The sequence below is a fragment of the Pan troglodytes genome, chromosome 17, assembly GCF_028858775.2.
Source record: "Pan troglodytes isolate AG18354 chromosome 17, NHGRI_mPanTro3-v2.0_pri, whole genome shotgun sequence".
NCBI lineage: Eukaryota > Metazoa > Chordata > Mammalia > Primates > Hominidae > Pan > Pan troglodytes.
This window is the reverse complement of record NC_072415.2, coordinates 54359457-54378687: the sequence shown is the minus strand read 5'-3', so window position 1 is coordinate 54378687 and position 19231 is coordinate 54359457. Positions and strand designations below refer to the sequence as shown.

The 19231-nt window shown below is 37.3% G+C and overlaps 1 long non-coding RNA gene across 2 annotated transcripts in view; it reads left to right on the top strand.

The window, feature by feature from the left end:
* Positions 1 to 19231, top strand: part of LOC134808601 (uncharacterized) — a 237797-nt gene that overhangs the window by 21674 nt on the left and 196892 nt on the right. The window contains exon 1 of one of the 2 annotated variants that reach the window (XR_010151911.1): positions 10409 to 10552. The exons of the other annotated variant lie outside the window; for it this stretch is intronic. This is a non-coding gene — a long non-coding RNA (uncharacterized LOC134808601). Of the gene's footprint in view, positions 1 to 10408; positions 10553 to 19231 lie in introns of those variants that run through there. 2 annotated transcript variants of the gene reach the window in all.

Here is a 19231-nt window from a genome sequence, read left to right as displayed (position 1 = left end):
AAACCTATATCACATCAAGAATCCTAACTACAAGAGTCCCTGGGGAAATGTGTTTTTCATTTTTCCCAACTTTGCAGATGAGGTTAGCACACTGGACAGGAGATGCGAGTTGAGGGTGAAATAGATGTGACGTACTAATCTATCATATTTAATTTCCTTCTCAATTTTATCCTTTATGATCAATAGGCCACCACTATTACCACATTCTATTGATTTCCTTAAAAATGCAGATTGCATTTCTCTTTCATTCCTTCTTTCCTTTGTATAGTCCCTTAATTTCAAATCTGCATTATTGTAGCAACTTCATTGCTTGTTATTCTTCTAATATCTTTCCGTTGAATCTTATTTATTTCATCAAATACATTGTTCTTCCATTTATATGCTCATTACATTCATTAATCACTTATTGAGCATACTGTATGCTAATAACTGTGTTCAAAGTGAAATTAGCATGGTGTTTGCCTTCAGGATGCTTCATTGTCTTGCGGTGATGGTAGTAAAGTTGATGGGGTCCTGAAGAGTAAGACCAAATTCCTCATGAAGTTTACAGAGAAAAACAGGTGATAAACAACTAAGAAAATAAATTATTCTTCTACTGTCACATCAGTCCTATGGTAAGAAATCTCAGTGCTCTCTTTAAAAATTGGATTAATTTGCCTCCAACTTTCAAAATACTGTATTTCATGGTCCTTTCTTATTTATCAGCTTCAGCTTCAATACTTGGAGCAACTCAGCACTGCTAAACACCACTTGAGACACTTTAATCTCTTGCCTGCTCTATCGCATTCACTTTTTTTTTTTTTTTTTTTTGAGGCAGAGTCTCACTCTGTTGCTCAGGCTGCAGTGCAGTGGTGCAATCTCAGCTCATTGCAGTTTCTGCCTCCCAGGTTCCCAGGTTCAAACAATTCTCCTGCCTCAGCCTCCCGAGCAGCTGGGATTACAGGCATGCACCACCACGCCTGGCTAATTTTTTTTGTATTTTTAGTAGAGATGGGATTTCACCATATTGGCCAGGCTGGTCTCAAACTCTTGACCTTGTGATCTGCCCGACTTCGCCTCCCAAAGTGCTGGGATTATAGGTGTGAACCTCTACACCCGGCCTGCATTCACTTTCTAGAAGGTCTATGCCCTTCTATTCTTTGTCCTTAAATTCTCTTTTTCACATAATGGCTAGTGTGATCTTTAAAGGTACTGTCCATATCATATTATTCTCCTGCCTAAAACACTCCAATGGCTGCACATTAAAAATACAACAAAATTGAAATTCTTTTCCTGTGTCTAGAATCTGCAAGACCCTTGCCAACTATCTCTCATCTCATGGCACTACCTCCATCCAGCCTCTTTCTTGAACACACTAGGCTCATTGCTACCAGATACCTCTTATTCTCTTGAACACACTAGGCTCATTACCACCATATATAACTTATTCTCTTGAACACACTAGGCTCATTGCCACCATATGCCTCTTATTGTCTCTGCCTGAGATGCTTTCTCCTGACACCTTTATCTGTCTGGCTCCTTTCTGTCTATCAGGATATAGATCAGGTGCCACCTCTGAAGAGATGCCCAACTCCTAACCACACTAGTCTTATTTCTCTCTTTCATTTTCTAACTAGCAGAAATTATTTGTCAACCAGAATAAGCTCCATCAGGGTCATTGCTTTCTTTTCTCTTGTATCCCCAATGCCAATGTTTAAAACTATGCCTAGCATTCTATAAACATTTGTTGAATTAATGAAGTAATAAAAACTTCATCAATCTATTCTTTATCTCATGTCCTGCCTTCTCTCTAAAACCTTTTTTGATAACACCTACCCACTCTCTTCCTCTCTGAGATTCTGAACTTCCCCTTTGCTGATTGAAATGCCTCTGATCTGTGGTTTGCTTCAGGTACTCTTTAGTGTATTATCTCCAACTGAATTAAGCCCATGTCTTATTTCCCCAATGCTACAGGTTACTTTTGGGAATAATCACCAAGAAATATGCTTTTGCACCCCACTCAGTAAGGCTGTGCTCTCTATGAACCACAAGCCCACTCAGACCTCTGAAGAGATGGATGTTGTTTTGAGCATTTAGCCAACAGTATGTTCTTACCCCTTCTGCATTCTGTTGCCTCTTCATACATAAATACAGAAGATGAAATTGTCTAGTTAGAGACCATACATGGTAAGGCAATCTTATAAGCTTGGCTTGTTGCTTCAGAAAGTTACTGAGGCATCAATAGCTCTATGGACCTCTCTGCTGTGGTTACATAGCGTGGGTTCTAGTGAGCTCTCCTGTCTTAATCTCTTATCCTCAGTCTTTGAGGCCCCTCTTTAGACTGCGCAGATATAAGTTTAGCCCTTTGATCTGGCCATTTGCTTCTCATAACACTCATTGCGTTTGGTACAATTTTAACCCCTATGTCAGCAATCATGAGATAACTTTATCTGACACCAATTCTAGACTGGCCTTATCCCTATCCCAGAGGAGCCCAGTTGGCAGCTAGTAGACAGAACACTTATGCGGATACATTTTGCTTAGCATGAACTGTATTTTATAAATTTGATCCAACATTTAAAATTAGATTTCACATAAAATTTAGATATCCACGTTGTGTTTAAAAATTAATTCTAGCAATGATGGGTTCATAATTTCACATGGCAACACACGAAAGGGGGAAGCAGCAACAGCGCTCTTTAAATTCACGCATATTTGCATTCTGAGAGGCCCCTCTAATCTAATAATGCGTTTTTAACACTTACAATCTAGTCCCTCTAGACTTTTGAGTTTGAGACCTCTGCACTACGATAATCATAGAGCTATACTATGGGGAGCCATTGGGGAGTTTTACACAGGAGAATGATACAATCTGAATTGTATTTAAAAAATATCACTCTGGATGTTTTATGCATAATAGGCTCTACTGTGGCAAGAATGGAAAAAGAGAAACAATATTTAACACTGATTAGGATCCTCTAGGATGATTGCCCAAAAGCCCCAGTCTTGTATTTGATCTGCAGTGATTGCCTGCTCCATGCTGGGCCCTTAGGTCTGGGGCAGTAAATTGGTCAAGCAAGAAGCTTTCATAAATGCTTTCTCCACTTGTGCATATGAAAAAGCTGTAAGTGTTCTAACCTCTGTTCTCCTTTTCTCCTCCTCAACTCTAACCTTCTCTTTGCTTCTGCTCCATTATTGGGCATAGCTTTGCTGCGGGAAATGATGCTACCTCCTCTGCATTGGAGTTCACTGCTCTCCAGACTTCTCCTGGCCTAAGAGTCTTGAATTCATTTTAGCCTTTATTCAGCTGAGGTGAGATTGGCCTTTTACAACCTGGGGCAGTTTGATCATTGATGATCTGGCTGGCAGAGATGCTCACACATACAGGTGTGTTTCTACTTTTCACCCTTTTGGGTCCCTTGGGTCTGAAGCACACTCACCAGTTGACCAGTTGCTATGGCTACTCATAGTTTCCTCCCCGGATTGCATCATCAAGTCAGGAACCCACATATTTTTTGCCACACTTGTTGGAAGACCTCTTTCTGATTTTATTTCTGCCTCTGCTATGTGAGAAACTCCTCACTGGATTCCCAGTTCCTTCTAGGGAATTCCCTTTATTTCCCAACATCGCAAGTCCTCTCCAACATTCTTCCAGGTGTAATCTCTTGATAAGTGTCTTTCTAGAATTCTGCTTCAGGTTCATATAGACAGTGTCATAAAATCATTTACTAGAAGTAAGAACAGGGTTATTCTCTGATACTACTATTTACCTTAGGGCTAGAAACTTAGGCAGCCAGAACGTTTAACAATGAACCAAATTGCTATCTAAGAAATGCATTTAATGATGATTAAAGCAATAGTAATTAAAGTGAAAAGAGGGCTCTACCCATGCATATGGAACATGAGTGCCCTCAGTTAATCAGCTCATTATTATTAAATATTTATTTGAACACCCACCGTGCAGGAGGCATGAAGTTCTGAGAGAATACACCAAAGACATGGACCTTACCCTTTGGGAACCTGTGATCTAAAGCAATTTAGACTTCAACTTGTGACAATATGCTCCGGCTGTGACTCTCTGTAGATAAAACAAAGGTTGAAATTCAAAGCATCTCTAAGCTCCAATTTAATCTACTGCTCCCTACACTACTCATATTTCAAATCCTCTGCTTTACTCTCTGCTAGCTAAAGAGTGAGTCCTCCCCCTATCCTTTAAGATTCAGCAAAGAGCTCACCTCCTCTGTGAAGCCTGCCCTGACCCTCCCAGCAGTGTTGATGCCCCCTTTCATGCTTTTGATAGCACCATATGTGTCTATTAAACTCTTCATAACATTACCTTGTCATTCCTTTTATGCAAGCCTTTTCTTACCAACACTAGGTCCTGAATGGAGAGCTTGAACCATGTTATTTCATCTTGTATCAGTAATGTTACTCCTTGAAGCCAGATCTCATTCTCAAGAATCTGATAAAAATTTAATTAATTTAAAATTTACTCTGTGCTAGGCACTTTTTGGGATATATGCCTGTAGAAATGGCAGACATAAGGTTTAGCATAAGGTTTAGGACAGATTTTTTAAGTGAATCTTGGATGAGTATATGATGACTGTTACATACAAGCATAAAAGGGCCATCCTGGTTTAAGTATTCTATGAAGCCTCCCTGCCAGCATGACATGGATATGGGAGTGAGAGGGAACAAGACAAGAGGGAAAGGAGTCAGAAGGCTGGAGTCCAGAAATCAGAGACTGTACCCCAAAAGATTATACCCTGAAAGAAAGGAGATCATTTTGGCTACTATTCTCTGACAAACATGAAACTCATTCCATCTTTACAGCTTTGCTTAAGCTGGAAAACTGTTCTCCTCACTGGAAATGTCCTCATACATGCTATCATGCTCTCAATTTATTATGCTCTTTCTCATCCTTCAAAACTGCATTTTCATCTCTCTTTTCCTCTATGGAACTTTATCTTTTGATTCCAGATCATGTCACTATTGCATTTTTGGGACACCTTTGAACACACATTATTATTATTTTTTTTTGGTAATTTTTTTTTTTTTATGCTTTAAGTTCTAGGGTACATGTGCACAATGTGCAGGTTTGTTACATATGTATATATGCACCATGTTGGTGTGCTGCACCCATTAACTTGTCATTTACATTAGGTATATCTCCTAATGCTATCCCTCCCCTCCCCCCACCCCATGACAGGCCCCGGTGTGTGATGTTCCCCTTCCTGTGTCCAAGTGTTCTCATTGTTCAATTCCCACCTATAAGTGAGAACATGTGATGTCTGGTTTTTTGTCCTTGTGATAGTTTGCTGAGAATGATGGTTTCCAGCTTCATCCATGTCCCCACAAAGGACATGAACTCATCCTTTTTTATGGCTGCATAGTATTCCATGGTGTATATGTGCCACATCTTCTTAATCTATTCTATCATTGATGGACATTTGGGTTGGTTCCAAGCCTTTGCTATTGTGAACAGTGCCACAATAAACACACAGAAAACGCATTATTTAATCTTCTCATCAAACACTTAATCACATTCTGTCATTCATATAATAATATTCATATAACAACTTCCTTGAATTGCCTTTGTTTGATTTTTGTTGTTGTTTTGTTAATCATCATGAAAATCCCTAATCAACAATGCTTGGTTTCTTTCCCATACCATCCACCCCATTCAGGAAGATTCATTGCTCTCACAACAAGCAGAGTCAAAAGAGGGAGGAAATGGAGACACCGAAGTCCATGAGGATAGAAAAAATGAGGCTATTCTTGTCCAAAGCATAGAGGTTGAGCATGGAGGGAGAGTCAACTAAAGTGGATTCTTATTGGTCTGCCCTTTGAGATCAAACCCTTCAGCACAATCTGTCCTCTTTCTTTTTTCTTTTTTCTCCAATCCTGGAGAATTATCATTTATCATCCCTGCCATGATGTAGATTGTACAGGGTTTGGGACTACTATAGTGCCCCTTTCATAAACCTGAAGTAGAGTTTCTCAGTGACAGAGAACACCTACCCCTTTCTTTTTCTGTTGCTCATAGGGATGATATCGTTATGGGCTGTGCTGTACCCGCGTACCATTAAAGATATTGTCTTTCACCATGCTATGGCAATGTAGTTACATATTAAACAGTTGACATGGTGCAAAGGAGATCTCAGAAACTTTCAAAAACAGTGAGAAGTCCTCTTGATGGGTACTTCATAGCAAGGACCCCTTGTGATAACTCTCCATCAGGCCTTCTCTGATCTGGAGCACAGGATTGAAGCCTGGAATTGCAGATCAAGCCATAGTCTGTGGCTTGGCTCACCTGACCTTCCAATGCATTCTTGAGGAAATGAGTCCCTGTACATGTCTAAATCTACTTTACTCCCTGCTTGACACCCCAAGTGATGCTCTTTGGCAGCTTGGCCCCTAGCACAATACCAGGGTGCCACCACCCAGGAGCTATCATCACTGTCCTTTCCTGCCAGGTCACCCTGGACTCAGGAAAACAACATCACAGGTCTGTCCCAGCTACAGTGGAAATGAAGCTTTCAGGTCTCCTTCCAAATGCTGCTTATATTTTTATTTACATATTTCATTTGTGCTATCTTTTTCTCTTCTTACTGTACCCTGACTGTATTATGAATTGCCATATATACAGAGATTGTGTCCCATCATTTTCTTACATTTTATTGAACATTAAACACTGGTTTTAGCACACTTTAGATGTCTGGTAAATATTTTTTGTTGAGTTAATACATACAAATTATAACAGGAGACAGAATAAATCTAATCACAGATAAAGACTCTTGTTCAATCTCTTTTAATAGGGATGTACTTTTGAGATAACATATTTCATGAAATGTCTATATCTTTTCAACACCATCTAGTCACATAGAATAGACCAAACATGTTACAACCCAAAGGTGAGGTCATTCATGAAGCAGTCTTAGAACTGTGATCTACTTTCTAAGAGAAGGCATATGCCCCATTTTGTTGAGACAAAGCTTCTGGTCTCCTGGCTCAGATTACAGAAATATTTTTTCTAAAGAGAGTCAGGACTTATTTGGATCTGTCCTTGTAGGAGGGAGGCCTGAAGAGACATAAACAACCCAAGTGACAAGATTTTTATTTCCTATGTATGACTAGTTATGGTGTACTTTATAATATGGGTAGCATATCCGCTTCAAATTGAGAAAGACAAAGTCCAAAAAGGTTAAATGACTTGCTTAAAGTCACACAGCAACACATGGCCAGGCTTTGCACATTCTCCAGATTTGATCAATCCTGTGCATGGATGCCAGCTGTTAGATAAAAGGAACCTATGCTCCCCAGAGGGCTTGGGTGATGAACTTCCCTCTTGTCTGGGTCCTACTTGAGGTTGCACGCATTGTTCCATCTTGCCTTGGAAGGTGATTGTTAGTGAAGCCCCTTCCAAGCTATTCTTGTAATAATTTCCATCCTGAATCCCAGAAAAATTGAGAACACGGGGTGGGGTTCTGTCCCTCCTGTAAATCTCCTGGCTTGTTGCTATTTATTTAATGATTAATCCTTCAGCACTGCCTTGTTAAATAGAAGGGTAATATTTTCCTTCTGACTGGGCTGGAGGGGCTCCCAGTTCCAGTCAGGTACCTTTGGGCCATGCAGCTGAAGATATATAATGTGCCTTTTGTTTTGCCCTCTGGAAACTGAGCTTGTGTGGTGGTGAAGGATGTTCCTAGTAGTGGATTTTCTTCTGTTTCTCAAGTTTATGTTTAAGAGGAGAACTTATTATAAAGGTTAAGCTTTTATAACTGAGAGAACCAAGAAAGAATTAGAGTATCTACAGCCTCATATGCATGTGTTGTTCCCTTAAATACCTGAGATCACTAAAAACATCACATCTCCCTAATTAGTACTTTTGTAGCTCTGAAATTTGCAAAAAAAATGTTTAATGTGATAATTATGGGTGAATTGTCAATCTCTATAGTGTGTTTGCATTTGTTCAAAATAATTCAAATGTAACTTAATATTTTCTATTTACAGTTAATTGACTGCTAATAGGAAGAGGGGGAAGAATAAAAAAAAAGATGCCACAAACAATTGGAGAAATGACTTTAAGCTGAGACCCTTAGTGACCTTAGAGACAAAAATCTGAAACTAGGTTGAAGTGAAATAAGAGATTTTCTAATGAGAAACATTAACTTTTTAGGGGATATTGCAGTTTCCCACCTCGCACAAGAATGGCAAACAGGTTGGCTTTGGAGTATTTATATGCGTGCATTGGTTTGTGTGTGTGAGTTTGTGTGTCTGGATGCCATGGGTCTGTGTAGTTTTTGTGTGAGTATGTGATAGGCTTTTTTGAGTTTGTGTCACTATGGCCCTCCTAATCACTTTCTGTGGTCACTTTCACCTTGACAGGCTTGGGTGCTCTTAATTAAATCTTCATATATTTAAAATCATTTCCTTTTTATATCTTGATTATCGGACTCAGATGGTGATGTTGATGGAGGATTTTCACAAAGCAAAAATGCAAACAAAAGCAGAAATTTACCACCAAATAAGAAATCTGAAGATGGAGCTATGTTGTGCAAAACAATCCTATCTGCCATCATATAAGCCCAGGCTTATCACCTCAATCAGGGGATGTACACCTCCAGGCTGCAGATGGCTGATAAGGAATGTAGCTTGAGGGCAATAGCCTTGATGTAGCATCCTTTTTGATGAGTCTCAAGCTTCACCTTTTCAATGAAGACCTGACTAATGTACTATGTGAATCTTTTTTTCCTGAACTCCTATAATCTTTTTAAGCCATACCTGTACTTATTTTTTCATCTTTTATTTTTTTAACATGATTTAACAAGTAAGCACACCGAGAGAAAATACTTTGTATAAAGATCTTGTATTTCATATAGAACGCAGTGCAAAACCGTGCTCATTTTCTTTGCCCAGAAATTATTTATAGTTTTATGATTTGATTGAATTCTATGTCATTAAGAGAATAGTGTTCAGAATCCCAAATACAGTTGCCTGAAACTTCTTTTGTCCTAAATATTTGCAGAAGTTTGTGCAATGTGTTGAGATACAGAAAGAAGTAGATGACATGATTCCTATTCTTGGGGAAATCTGTAAAGGGAATATATTCTGTGTATTTTACCCATCCTTAGAGAAATAGTTGTAGACTTAGTCAGGGAATGAATAAGTTTTTGAAATAAAGTTACCTATTATTACTGTTGGGTCAATATTTCTCTTGGTAGCCCTTGGGTTTATATAATACAGTGAAATTGAGTCTGTTCATTTCAGCAAAGGTGAGAATAACAAGAACAGCTCAAGGAAGTAGATAATATAGTACTTCATTCGGTTTAGTTTGATATATTTAGATATTTGATATCTCATCGAGTGAGTATCCCATGCCAGGTATTGGGTTAGATGCTGAGAATACAGAGATTATTCAGTTACAATCCCTGCCTGTATAGTTATCAAGATATTTTAGTAGGTAGTGAATTTTCCTGTTGTGTTTTGATTGTAGAAGTAGAAACTGAGTTCACAGGGATTGTGATAAAGCATGACGGAAATCATGAGAGGATTTACTTATGAGTTTCTGTGCCTCAGTTATTTATTTATAAAATGGGGCTTATGATATCTATCTCTCCCAACCAGCTGGATTATTGTTAGAAGGAAATGAGATAGAGAGATGCCAAAGCTTGCTAAGAGGTTGTAAGTTTTCTCACTCATAAGGCATTGTTTTTAGTGTTTTCGGATTTCCACCCTTTCAGCAGCCCCTCTCTACAGAAGAATGAGTGGTGGCTAAGATGCTGACATTGGGAACTGAATTGGTCCCAAGACCCACAGAAGACTTGAGTCTAACTTGTGGACTAGGAATGAACAAGAGGAAACAGCACCCCTCCTTTAAAGGCCCATGGCCTGTCTGCTTCTCAGAAGTTTCTTGGCATGGTTCCTTGGTGGGATGGATAAAAGCACAGATGGCCCCAGAGCAGACAAAGGATACATCTGTGTGTAATGTGATGTAATTCTCCAACATACATACCTATCAGGGATGCATAAGTGTTTCCAAACCACATTGAGGAAAGCCCCATAGGTTTTAAATAAAAATTATATGAGACATTTTCTAGAAAGTAAAGCCATGTAAATGTATGTTTAAAACTTACCCCTTCTCCTCTCCCTCTGTTAACTACACAGTGTGTACTATGCATTTGACAAAAAGGGGCAAGTGTCAAGTTATGGCAGCTCATTTTCTGGATCTGATGAGTTGGCATGCCTATTGCATTTATGGACTGGGGAGGACCTAAATGCTGAAAAGATATCTGGTCCAGGAGTAAGATCAGCAGCAAAGTCTCTCTTGGGATGAGACCAAAGTGGTTACTACATATCCCAGCAAAGTTTGTAAAAATCCTTCTCTCTGCAGTTCAACCCCTAGACAGTCCCCTACTCCCTCTCCCAGTGCAGAACAACACGTGGATTGCTCAGTACAACTTTTTCATCACATCCTCCTGTTCACTGAAGAATTATGGAAATATTCTCTGAGCTGCTTTCCTCCCTGCCCAACGAGTCATCTCTGTGTGAAAGGCCAAGCTTATAAATCCTGGTATGTATTGTCCTCTCCCTGTCTCACAGATCTACCTCTGCTAAATTTTCTTCTCTCTTTTCCATTTTAAAACCTATCTTCTTATTTAAAAACATATGTCTTAAAATAAGCTTTTGTCTTTCATAATGTGGAAAAAAGAAGGAAATTACCCTTTGGAACTAATGCTTGCTGATGTCTTACTGATTTACTGGCTCTCTCAGAAGTGCTTTAGATGCACAGACTCATTTAATCGTCATTGGGACAGATACTATTAGCTGCATTTTAGAGACGAAGAAATGGAAGCAGGGAGAGGTAATATTTGAATGCCTAAGGTCGGGGAACTGGTGGGATATAATGGCTCTGAGATGTGAATCTAGGCCGTTTGGTTCTAATTGTCATGTTTTGTAATAACTACATATGTACAGCTTTCTCCCACACCTATTGCCCCTTCCTGCTATGGCTCTCTCTTCATATTCTCAAGAAACCATCTGCTTTTACAGACCCAACTTTCATCCCACCATTTTACAAACACTTACTGTCTCATACTCATTACCACAACTCTACTGAGATCTCTTTTTCCAGGTCATCTTTGAAATTCAAGTTGTCTCTTCTCATGGTCAGTTCTAATCCTTCTTGATAGATGTGTAATATTAGCCTAAGTCCTTCTCTTTAGTTACTTTTGCTTTTACCTAATCACTTCTGGACATCCCCCTAGGGCAACCTAGAAAGAATAATTGCCAGAAGAATATAAGAATTGTAAAGTCAAGGAGACTGACATTCCAACCTAGGATTTTAGTGATATTAATAAGTTGCTGAGCTATAATTTAGTTGGAATTGGTGAGAGGCCACGAGGAGAAAAAGGAGTCAAAGTGTGTGTGTAGGGAGGGGCGGGGAGGGGGTGGTTGTGTGTGGGGATATCCAAGGCTGTGGACCTTGTTATAAAGTTAAGAAAAATAAGGAAGTTTAAAAAAGGAACTGATTTGGGATATAAATTAAAAATTTTAATTGTTAAATGATATGCTTGAAGTGCTGGCAGTGTATCCAAATGAAAATATTCATGAAGAAGTTGAAATGTGAACTGTAACCTTAGAACCCATGGAAATAGGTGAGATTTTAAGAGGGAGAATACTGAGAATGACATTAACAAAATTTTTTTCACACCAGTCCTTTGCATAAAAGACAAAATCGTCAACTTAAAACTTAAAGCCTTTCAAAATCTGGCAACGGACATTTCAATTCCATTCAGGCCAACGATTGAGTGCTTATTATGTCAATAAAAGAGAACAAGAAAAAAAGACACATTTTTTTAGTCAGGATCCTTGGTCGCAAACAACAGAGACAAAGCCTGAATAAATTAAGCAGAAAAGGAATTTATTGGAAGAATACTGGATAACTCCAAGAATAATTGGGAAGAGTAAAGAACTGGCCTCAGAAAATGAGCAGAAGCTGAAGTAGGCTAGTGTGTGTGCCTGAATTACATCTAAGAAGATGCTACAAAAAGAATCTGACCTACAATACTAGGTCTGGGTATTAGAAGTCGCCACTGGCATGGTTGCTGGGAGATGCATGCCGTCACCACAGTTAGAGGCATTCCAATTTGCTTCCTGTGTCTTTGCTTTATTTGCTCCCAATTAAAGTCCCAGGGAAAATATGCAATTGATTGAGTTTCAATGAAGTGCCTGTTGTCTAGCTGCCAGGAGTTAGGGAAAACATATCTGTCCTCCAAGGGAGTGAGTTCCAATACTGAGTAGCCCAAAAAGGCAAATACCCAATTCAGTTGCTATCTTCTTAACAACTTATAGATCAATTGAATCAGACAGACATATAGTAAAATGTACTAAATTAAATACATTCCATATAGTACAAGTAAACATTTTTTTTAAAATCTGGCACCTTTACAATTTGACCAATTGATTATAGTTATACCTTTTTCAGTAAATATGAAGAAATTTATCCCTCACTTCTGCCTGTTGGAAATCCATCCATCTCTCTTAAGTTACAACACATATATCATGCCCTCTCTGAAAACTTTCCAGACAGTCCCAGTGACCAGTGATCTCCTTCTCTGGTGAAATTTTTGTTTCACTTTTATGGCACTCATCCTGAAGAGAGTATCTGCCTCCTGTCTCTTAGATACATTGAACTAACACAGTATATGCAAAACACAAATATTCAATAGACATTAGTTAGGTGACAGAGGATGCAAAATTTTTAAATTGTCAAAAACCAATTAATTGCACAATTCTTAATCCTCCCACACATGCAAAAATTACAAAAGATTTGGGAGTTGATGATTTGAGGGTAAATTTTTCGAGGTAGGTATTGGTGTCTCTCCACTTGAGCTAAGTGAGAAGAGGTTTGAGGAGACCCACTGCAAAGCTAAAGAAGCTGATCACATCTGCTTCCTCAACTTCAAGATTCATGTGTGCAGCACTCTGAAATGGAAGGGAAAGTTTTCATTTTAAAGCCAGTTTTGAGTTTTTTTTTTAATATGAGATTGGGGATTTTAATTATGCAGACTATTTTGTGTTGTATAATTTTTATAACATAAGAATAATCAGTAAATCCCCTTCCCCCAGATTTAGAGAGACTGGATGAGAGTGATGGAGTGAGGGTGGGGCTGGGGATGGGAGAGAAAAAAGTACGTTGACTTCCAATTACACTTTGTACATCTTGTTTCCTTAATGTAATGGTTACGTTTGTCTTAAAGAATTTAATATTCATGGTTGCAGAACTGTAGTTGAAGCTTGAACAGAAAATAGCCTTTCTGGGGTTATATACCTTATGATTCTTCTCCCTCACCAGTTCCATCCCACGTAACTCTCACTGTCACTATCATACTGTTCATGGGGAACACCATAGCTGATTCTTTTACCTAGGGGCATATTGTTATCACTCTTTTGTGGTTTACCATGTTGGACAAAGAGGCTGAGCTCAGTCTGGTATCCTTCATTTCTCTGAGCTGCGATCCTAGCCCAAGAGATCCTGTCTACAAGGAGGGACTTCTAAGATTCTGGCAATCTTTTTGTTTCCTCTCTTGATACCAATTTCTGTTTTCATTTTACTACCAAGAAATTCTTCAATTTTCAAATGCCTTCATGAGCTAATGAATGCTCAATTCTAAAAGGCAATAGTGAAGTCTGTCTCAACTATTCTCTATATAAATGACTTTACATGGCATGTGCATAGAATCAAGCTTCTAATCAACATTTGATCTAAGATTTAGGGAATGCTCAAAGTAGAAGAATTGTTAGAGGTCATTAGGCCAGCTGTTCTTAACCACAATGTTGTGGCAGGTAGAGGAACTACGAGGTGTGTCATAAGTCAACTGTCACTGAAAAGAGTTAAATGCTTAGGTATATGGATGATATTTCTTTTACACAATAGAGCATTTCAGGGTTGCTTCTGTAAAAACAACTATCGTACTTTTGTACAATTTGTTGTGTGCTTTCTTGACTAGCAGAAAAAGGGATAAATGGCAGCCCGACTTTCTGTAATATATGTGGGTTACACTTCATCTTTTCTGTTTTAGACATAATGATGACTGCTGCTGATGAACTATTCAATACTGTGGTGCCAAATCTACTGTGAAATGTTTCCAAGCCACATTGCACCTGCTTTCTCCTCATTTCTAGCTCTCCTTGCATGTATAACACATTTAATTTACTGTATACTTCCAGGTGGTAACTGTTACTTATTTTCCTATGTTCTTTAATATGAGTAAGCATTTAATGTTTCTGTATCAGGTCCATTGGACTGAAAGCCTTTTAGTGGTAAGGTCTATAAATTACAGTATTTTCAGCCCTATAAGTATATAATTGGTTCTTGATAAAATTAGGCATTGGCTAAGTCCTTTGGAAATCTAGTGTAAATATATTTTTTCCTCTTCAATTATCTTAATGAGTCAGGCTCGCATCAATGTCTTGAACTAATTATAGAAGTAAATATCTGAGGAATGATGAGACAGAAAACAGTCTTTTTAACCCCTGGCATGCATGACCTAGCCCAATGGAGAAGACAAGATGTATTATGTTCTAAAAAAATTAATCCTTCAAGAGAAGGGTTTGTTTGAAAGAATTTGATTTACATTAATCACTTAAATGTTTCTCCTTTCTGGTCCTTTCCTTCAGATATATCTTTCCTGTTGGCTTCTTATTCTCATAACAATAGCACTCAGCCCCTTTTTTGAACAAACTGTCCACACAGACAGAATGCCAATGCAGCTACCTGTTTAGTGACCTGGAATCAGCTAACTGGATACCTTAGTAATATAACACTGGTTCTTCCAGCTTTAAGTTTTAAGAAAATTGAGAATGTTCCAATAAACTAAGCTGTGAGTTACTTTCATAATCTTACATTATATCAAACCTGAGTTTGATATACTGACTCTGCCACTTAGATGTTTGACCCAAGACATTGCTAATTCTCTAACCCTCAGAGTCTACATTTGTCAAAAGGTTTCAGCAACATTTACCTTATTGGGTTATTATAAGAATTAAATAAAATCATAACAATCATATTTAAAACCCTTATATACCCAAATGGCAGGTACATAGGGTGTACTCAATGCAGAGTGATTACAAATAATAATAGCAAAAACACATTATAGTAAACGATAACTATGTTCTTGTTTTAACAACACTACTAATTAGCTGTCACTTTTGTTGTATATTTCATTTATGTATTTCAATTTATGTTCATATTTAACCCACTCTATGTATGTTCATATTTAATTCTTTGTTTTCTTTTCCCTTTCCTTCCCTTCCCTTTCCTTTCCTTGCCTTGCCTTGCCTTGCCTTCTCTCTCTCCCTCTCTTTCTCTTTTGCTTTCTCTTCCCTTCCTTTTCTTTCCTTCTGTCTTTCTCTTTTTCTCTCTCTCTTTCTCTTTTTCCTTCCTTTCCTTTTTCTTTTTCTTTTTCTTTCATGCCAGGGTCTCACTCTATCACCAAGGCTAGAGTGCAGTGGCATGAACCATCTTACTACGGTGTCAACTGCCTGGGCTTAACTGATCCTCCCACCTCAGCCTCCTGAGTAGCTGAGACCACTGGTACATGACACCACACCTGGCTAATTTTTGAATTTTTGTGTAGAGATGGGGTCTTGCCATGCTGCAGAGGCTAGTCTTGATCTCCTAGGCTGAAGCAGTTCCTCCCGTTTTGACCTCCTAAAGTGCTGGGATTATAGGTGTGAGCCACAATGTCCAGTCTGATGTGTTTCTTCACAAATCATTCTGGACCAAGAGAATTCATGTTTAAAATGGTAATCAGGGGTTCTGGTTCTGGTAATGGTGGAATAGTTTATATGGAACTAATCCTTCAACAGATGATAAGTAGAACTTTTGGGGAAAGTATTTTTAAAAATCCTGGTAATAATGTGCTTAGATAAGAATCATTAATAAATGTTAAAATAATGTATGAAAGTTTGAGAATAAAAGGGTATTACTCATCATTTTAACTTTGTCATTATTTGTACTTTGTAGTTATTTGCAATTTAGGAAGTATACTCTCAATATATTTTGATTTCTTTGTACTATAGAAAATGCATTCTAAATAAAGTAGCACTAAAGGGGCATCATATCAGCAAATTTCTCTCATAAGATTTAGAAAAAAATTATATATGTGTATGTATATATATATGTACACATATAAAATATTTATAAATGAATAAATACATGGTCAGGATTATGTATAATAAAAGGGAAGTAAGATGTCTACACCGAAGCCTATAAGATATGCCTTAGATGAATTAAAGAGCTAAACTAATGATGAGATATGCCATGTTCATTGATAGGAAGAGTCAATATTGTAGATATTTCCTGTAGTTGATTTACATATTCAACAAAATTCTAATAGATCTTAAAATTTTTTTTTTACAAAATAAAAAGATGATTACACAATTTATACGGGATTGCAAAGACCTAGAATAACTCATAACACATATTGAGAAAGAATAACAGTGTATTTAAACCACTTAATTTAAAATCTTACTACAAAGCTACTGTAATTAAGAACATGTGGTATTTGTGTAAGAACAGATATATATATCTTATATCTGTATATATATATTTTTTGTTATACATAAAATATGTATATACATAAAATATGTATACATATAATATGTATACATATATACATAAAATATGTATATATATTTTATGTATAACAAAATATATATAAAACAAAGAAACAAAATGGAGAATCTAGATGCAAACCCACATATCAATTGACCCATAGTCAATTGGGTACAAGTGGTTTGTTACATAGATAAATTATACAGCGGTGAACTCTGAGGTTTTAGTAGATCTGTCAACAGAGTAGTGTACATTGTATCTAATGTGTAGTTTTTTTGTTTTTTTTTTTTATCACTAGCCCCCTGGCCATGCTCCCCCTTCCGAGCCTCTAAGTCCAGTTGGATAAACTTATAGGAAAAAGTGAACATTGACCCCTATCTCACACCACACACAAAAATTAATTAGAGCTGGATCATAGATTGAGACATAAAACTATGTTTTTAAAATTAAAAATAAAACATATTTTGAAAACCAAACATATTTGAAAAAATCAAACACATTTAAAAAACATATTTAAGAAGCAAACATCTTTATGACCTTGAAGTAGACAAGAACTTTTTAGCAATGACACCAAGCAAACAAAGCATAAAATAAAAAAATGATCAATTGAACTTCACCAAAATGAAGATCTTACACTCCCAAAGAATAATGATGGTTCATTTCAGAGAGAATGTAAAGGCAGAGAGTTGATTCCTTTGATACTGTGTTATAAACTGAAAGAGACTAGTTCTACTCAAGTTGCTCAGTTTTCCATAATTATTGGAAATGAGAATTGAGGTTTGGGTTAATTTCAATTATAAAGGAATAAAGTTCTAGTTTTACACACTTTTACTTAGATTTCAAATCCATTATATGAGTTGGAAATAAGCACATTAAGGGGAATATTGTTCAAGGAATGCTGCTTTTGCACTCAAGATGTGTAGTTGTTGTATATTGCTAGAGAAACACCTATTCCTCTGTAGCTGTTTTCTTGTCCAGTATTCTGGATTTATTGGCCAGTTTACCTAAATACTTGTTCCTTCTATGTTGATATGAAATGAGTCCCACTTCTACCATTTATCTGGTAATAGATGTGTGCTAAAATGGTCCAAGAAATCCATTTATATGGCTAAAATTTTCATATGACAGTCCATAATCAATCAGTTAGTTGCAGTAGCATCATTTTCATAAGTTCTTTTTCAGCTATTCATGTTTTTGCAGCAATGTAATAATTTAAACTTAAGCCTTTCCCATGGAGCTCAACTGAAGACTGTGATTATAAGAACTGTTTTAAAGAAAGTTTCTCTCGGTCGTTCATATCCCTGGGATCTGTGGGAAAATTGCTTAAACTTTTAAAAACATTTTTTCCTTACAGTGTGGTGTTTTTTTTTTTTTTTTTTTTTTGCCCTGGGCTGACACTTTCACAGGGTTTTGGGGAGATTAAAATAAAATATAACTGTCAAGTTATTTTTTAAAAGTCTGAATCATATCACTAATATCAACTGTTTGTTACATTTTGCTGTGGTTGATGTTTCTCCACCCATTCTGCCTGACCCTGGTCCTGGGACCTGATTCTTTTAGGCTTGACTTCTTCCCCACATACCTCCTCCTACTAGTTGACAGGGATTGACTAATTGTTAACTCTTATTACCATTATGCTTTCCAGAACTGGAAAGAACTTGTTCCATAGTCATCGTTTCCCATTGTTTGGTCGTCTGTGTGGGAGATCTTTTTTTTTTTTTTCCTCTCACACGAATGTGAAGTGTTTTATTTTAGGGACATAAAGCTTCCTCTGAGTCTTTGCTTTTGGTTATGTCCTTTCAGATTATTTTTCAGATCCAAACTGCTTTGTGATGGGTGTAATTACCTATTTCCTTAAAGACTAAATATCACACTGATTTGTAGGACAAGTAATTGAGACAATTATGTGAACTGCTTATCTTTATTTTATGTGAGTAGGCACAGCTGGTGTGTCCTCCAGTCTTGGGATGTAAGCAGTGAATTAGGTTTCAGAAGAGTTCAATGATTTTGCTATTTCAGGTGGCAAAACAAAACATACCATCCATTTCTGAGGGAATGGACAGCCCTTTTACATTTCCGCTTTATCCCACACTGATCTTCCTTTTTCTCCAGGTATCAATGTGATTTCAATAGTGTGGTGCATATTGAGACACTACCAGCCTTGGGAAGACCAGGCAATCCATGTCCAGTGTGCTCTCTGATTAATTCTCTCATTTGATATACACAATCTTCTGTAGAGTTGTCAATACAGACATTATTCTTCCAAATTTCAGGTGATAAAACTGAAGCTCCAAAAAATAATCTATTAAACGGTAATGAATGAGGAAAATAAACACGCTGGGTATATGATTCCCGGTCTAGGACCAGTTTCTCCATAATCAACAGATTCCAGTCAAACAGCAAAACAGCAAACAGCAAATATAAGTAAATTAAAAAAAAAACACGAAAATGGTAACACCTTAATTTGAATGCAAAGGCAAAGAACAACATTTACAACAATGAAATTAAGACTCTTAAAGCTTTTCCAGTAAATTTCCTGATTATATTTGATAACTTCTTTCATGTAAGTACATTTTATTTTTACCCTCTACTTAAGTGTCTTTCTAGCTTAATCTTACAAATAGCATATTC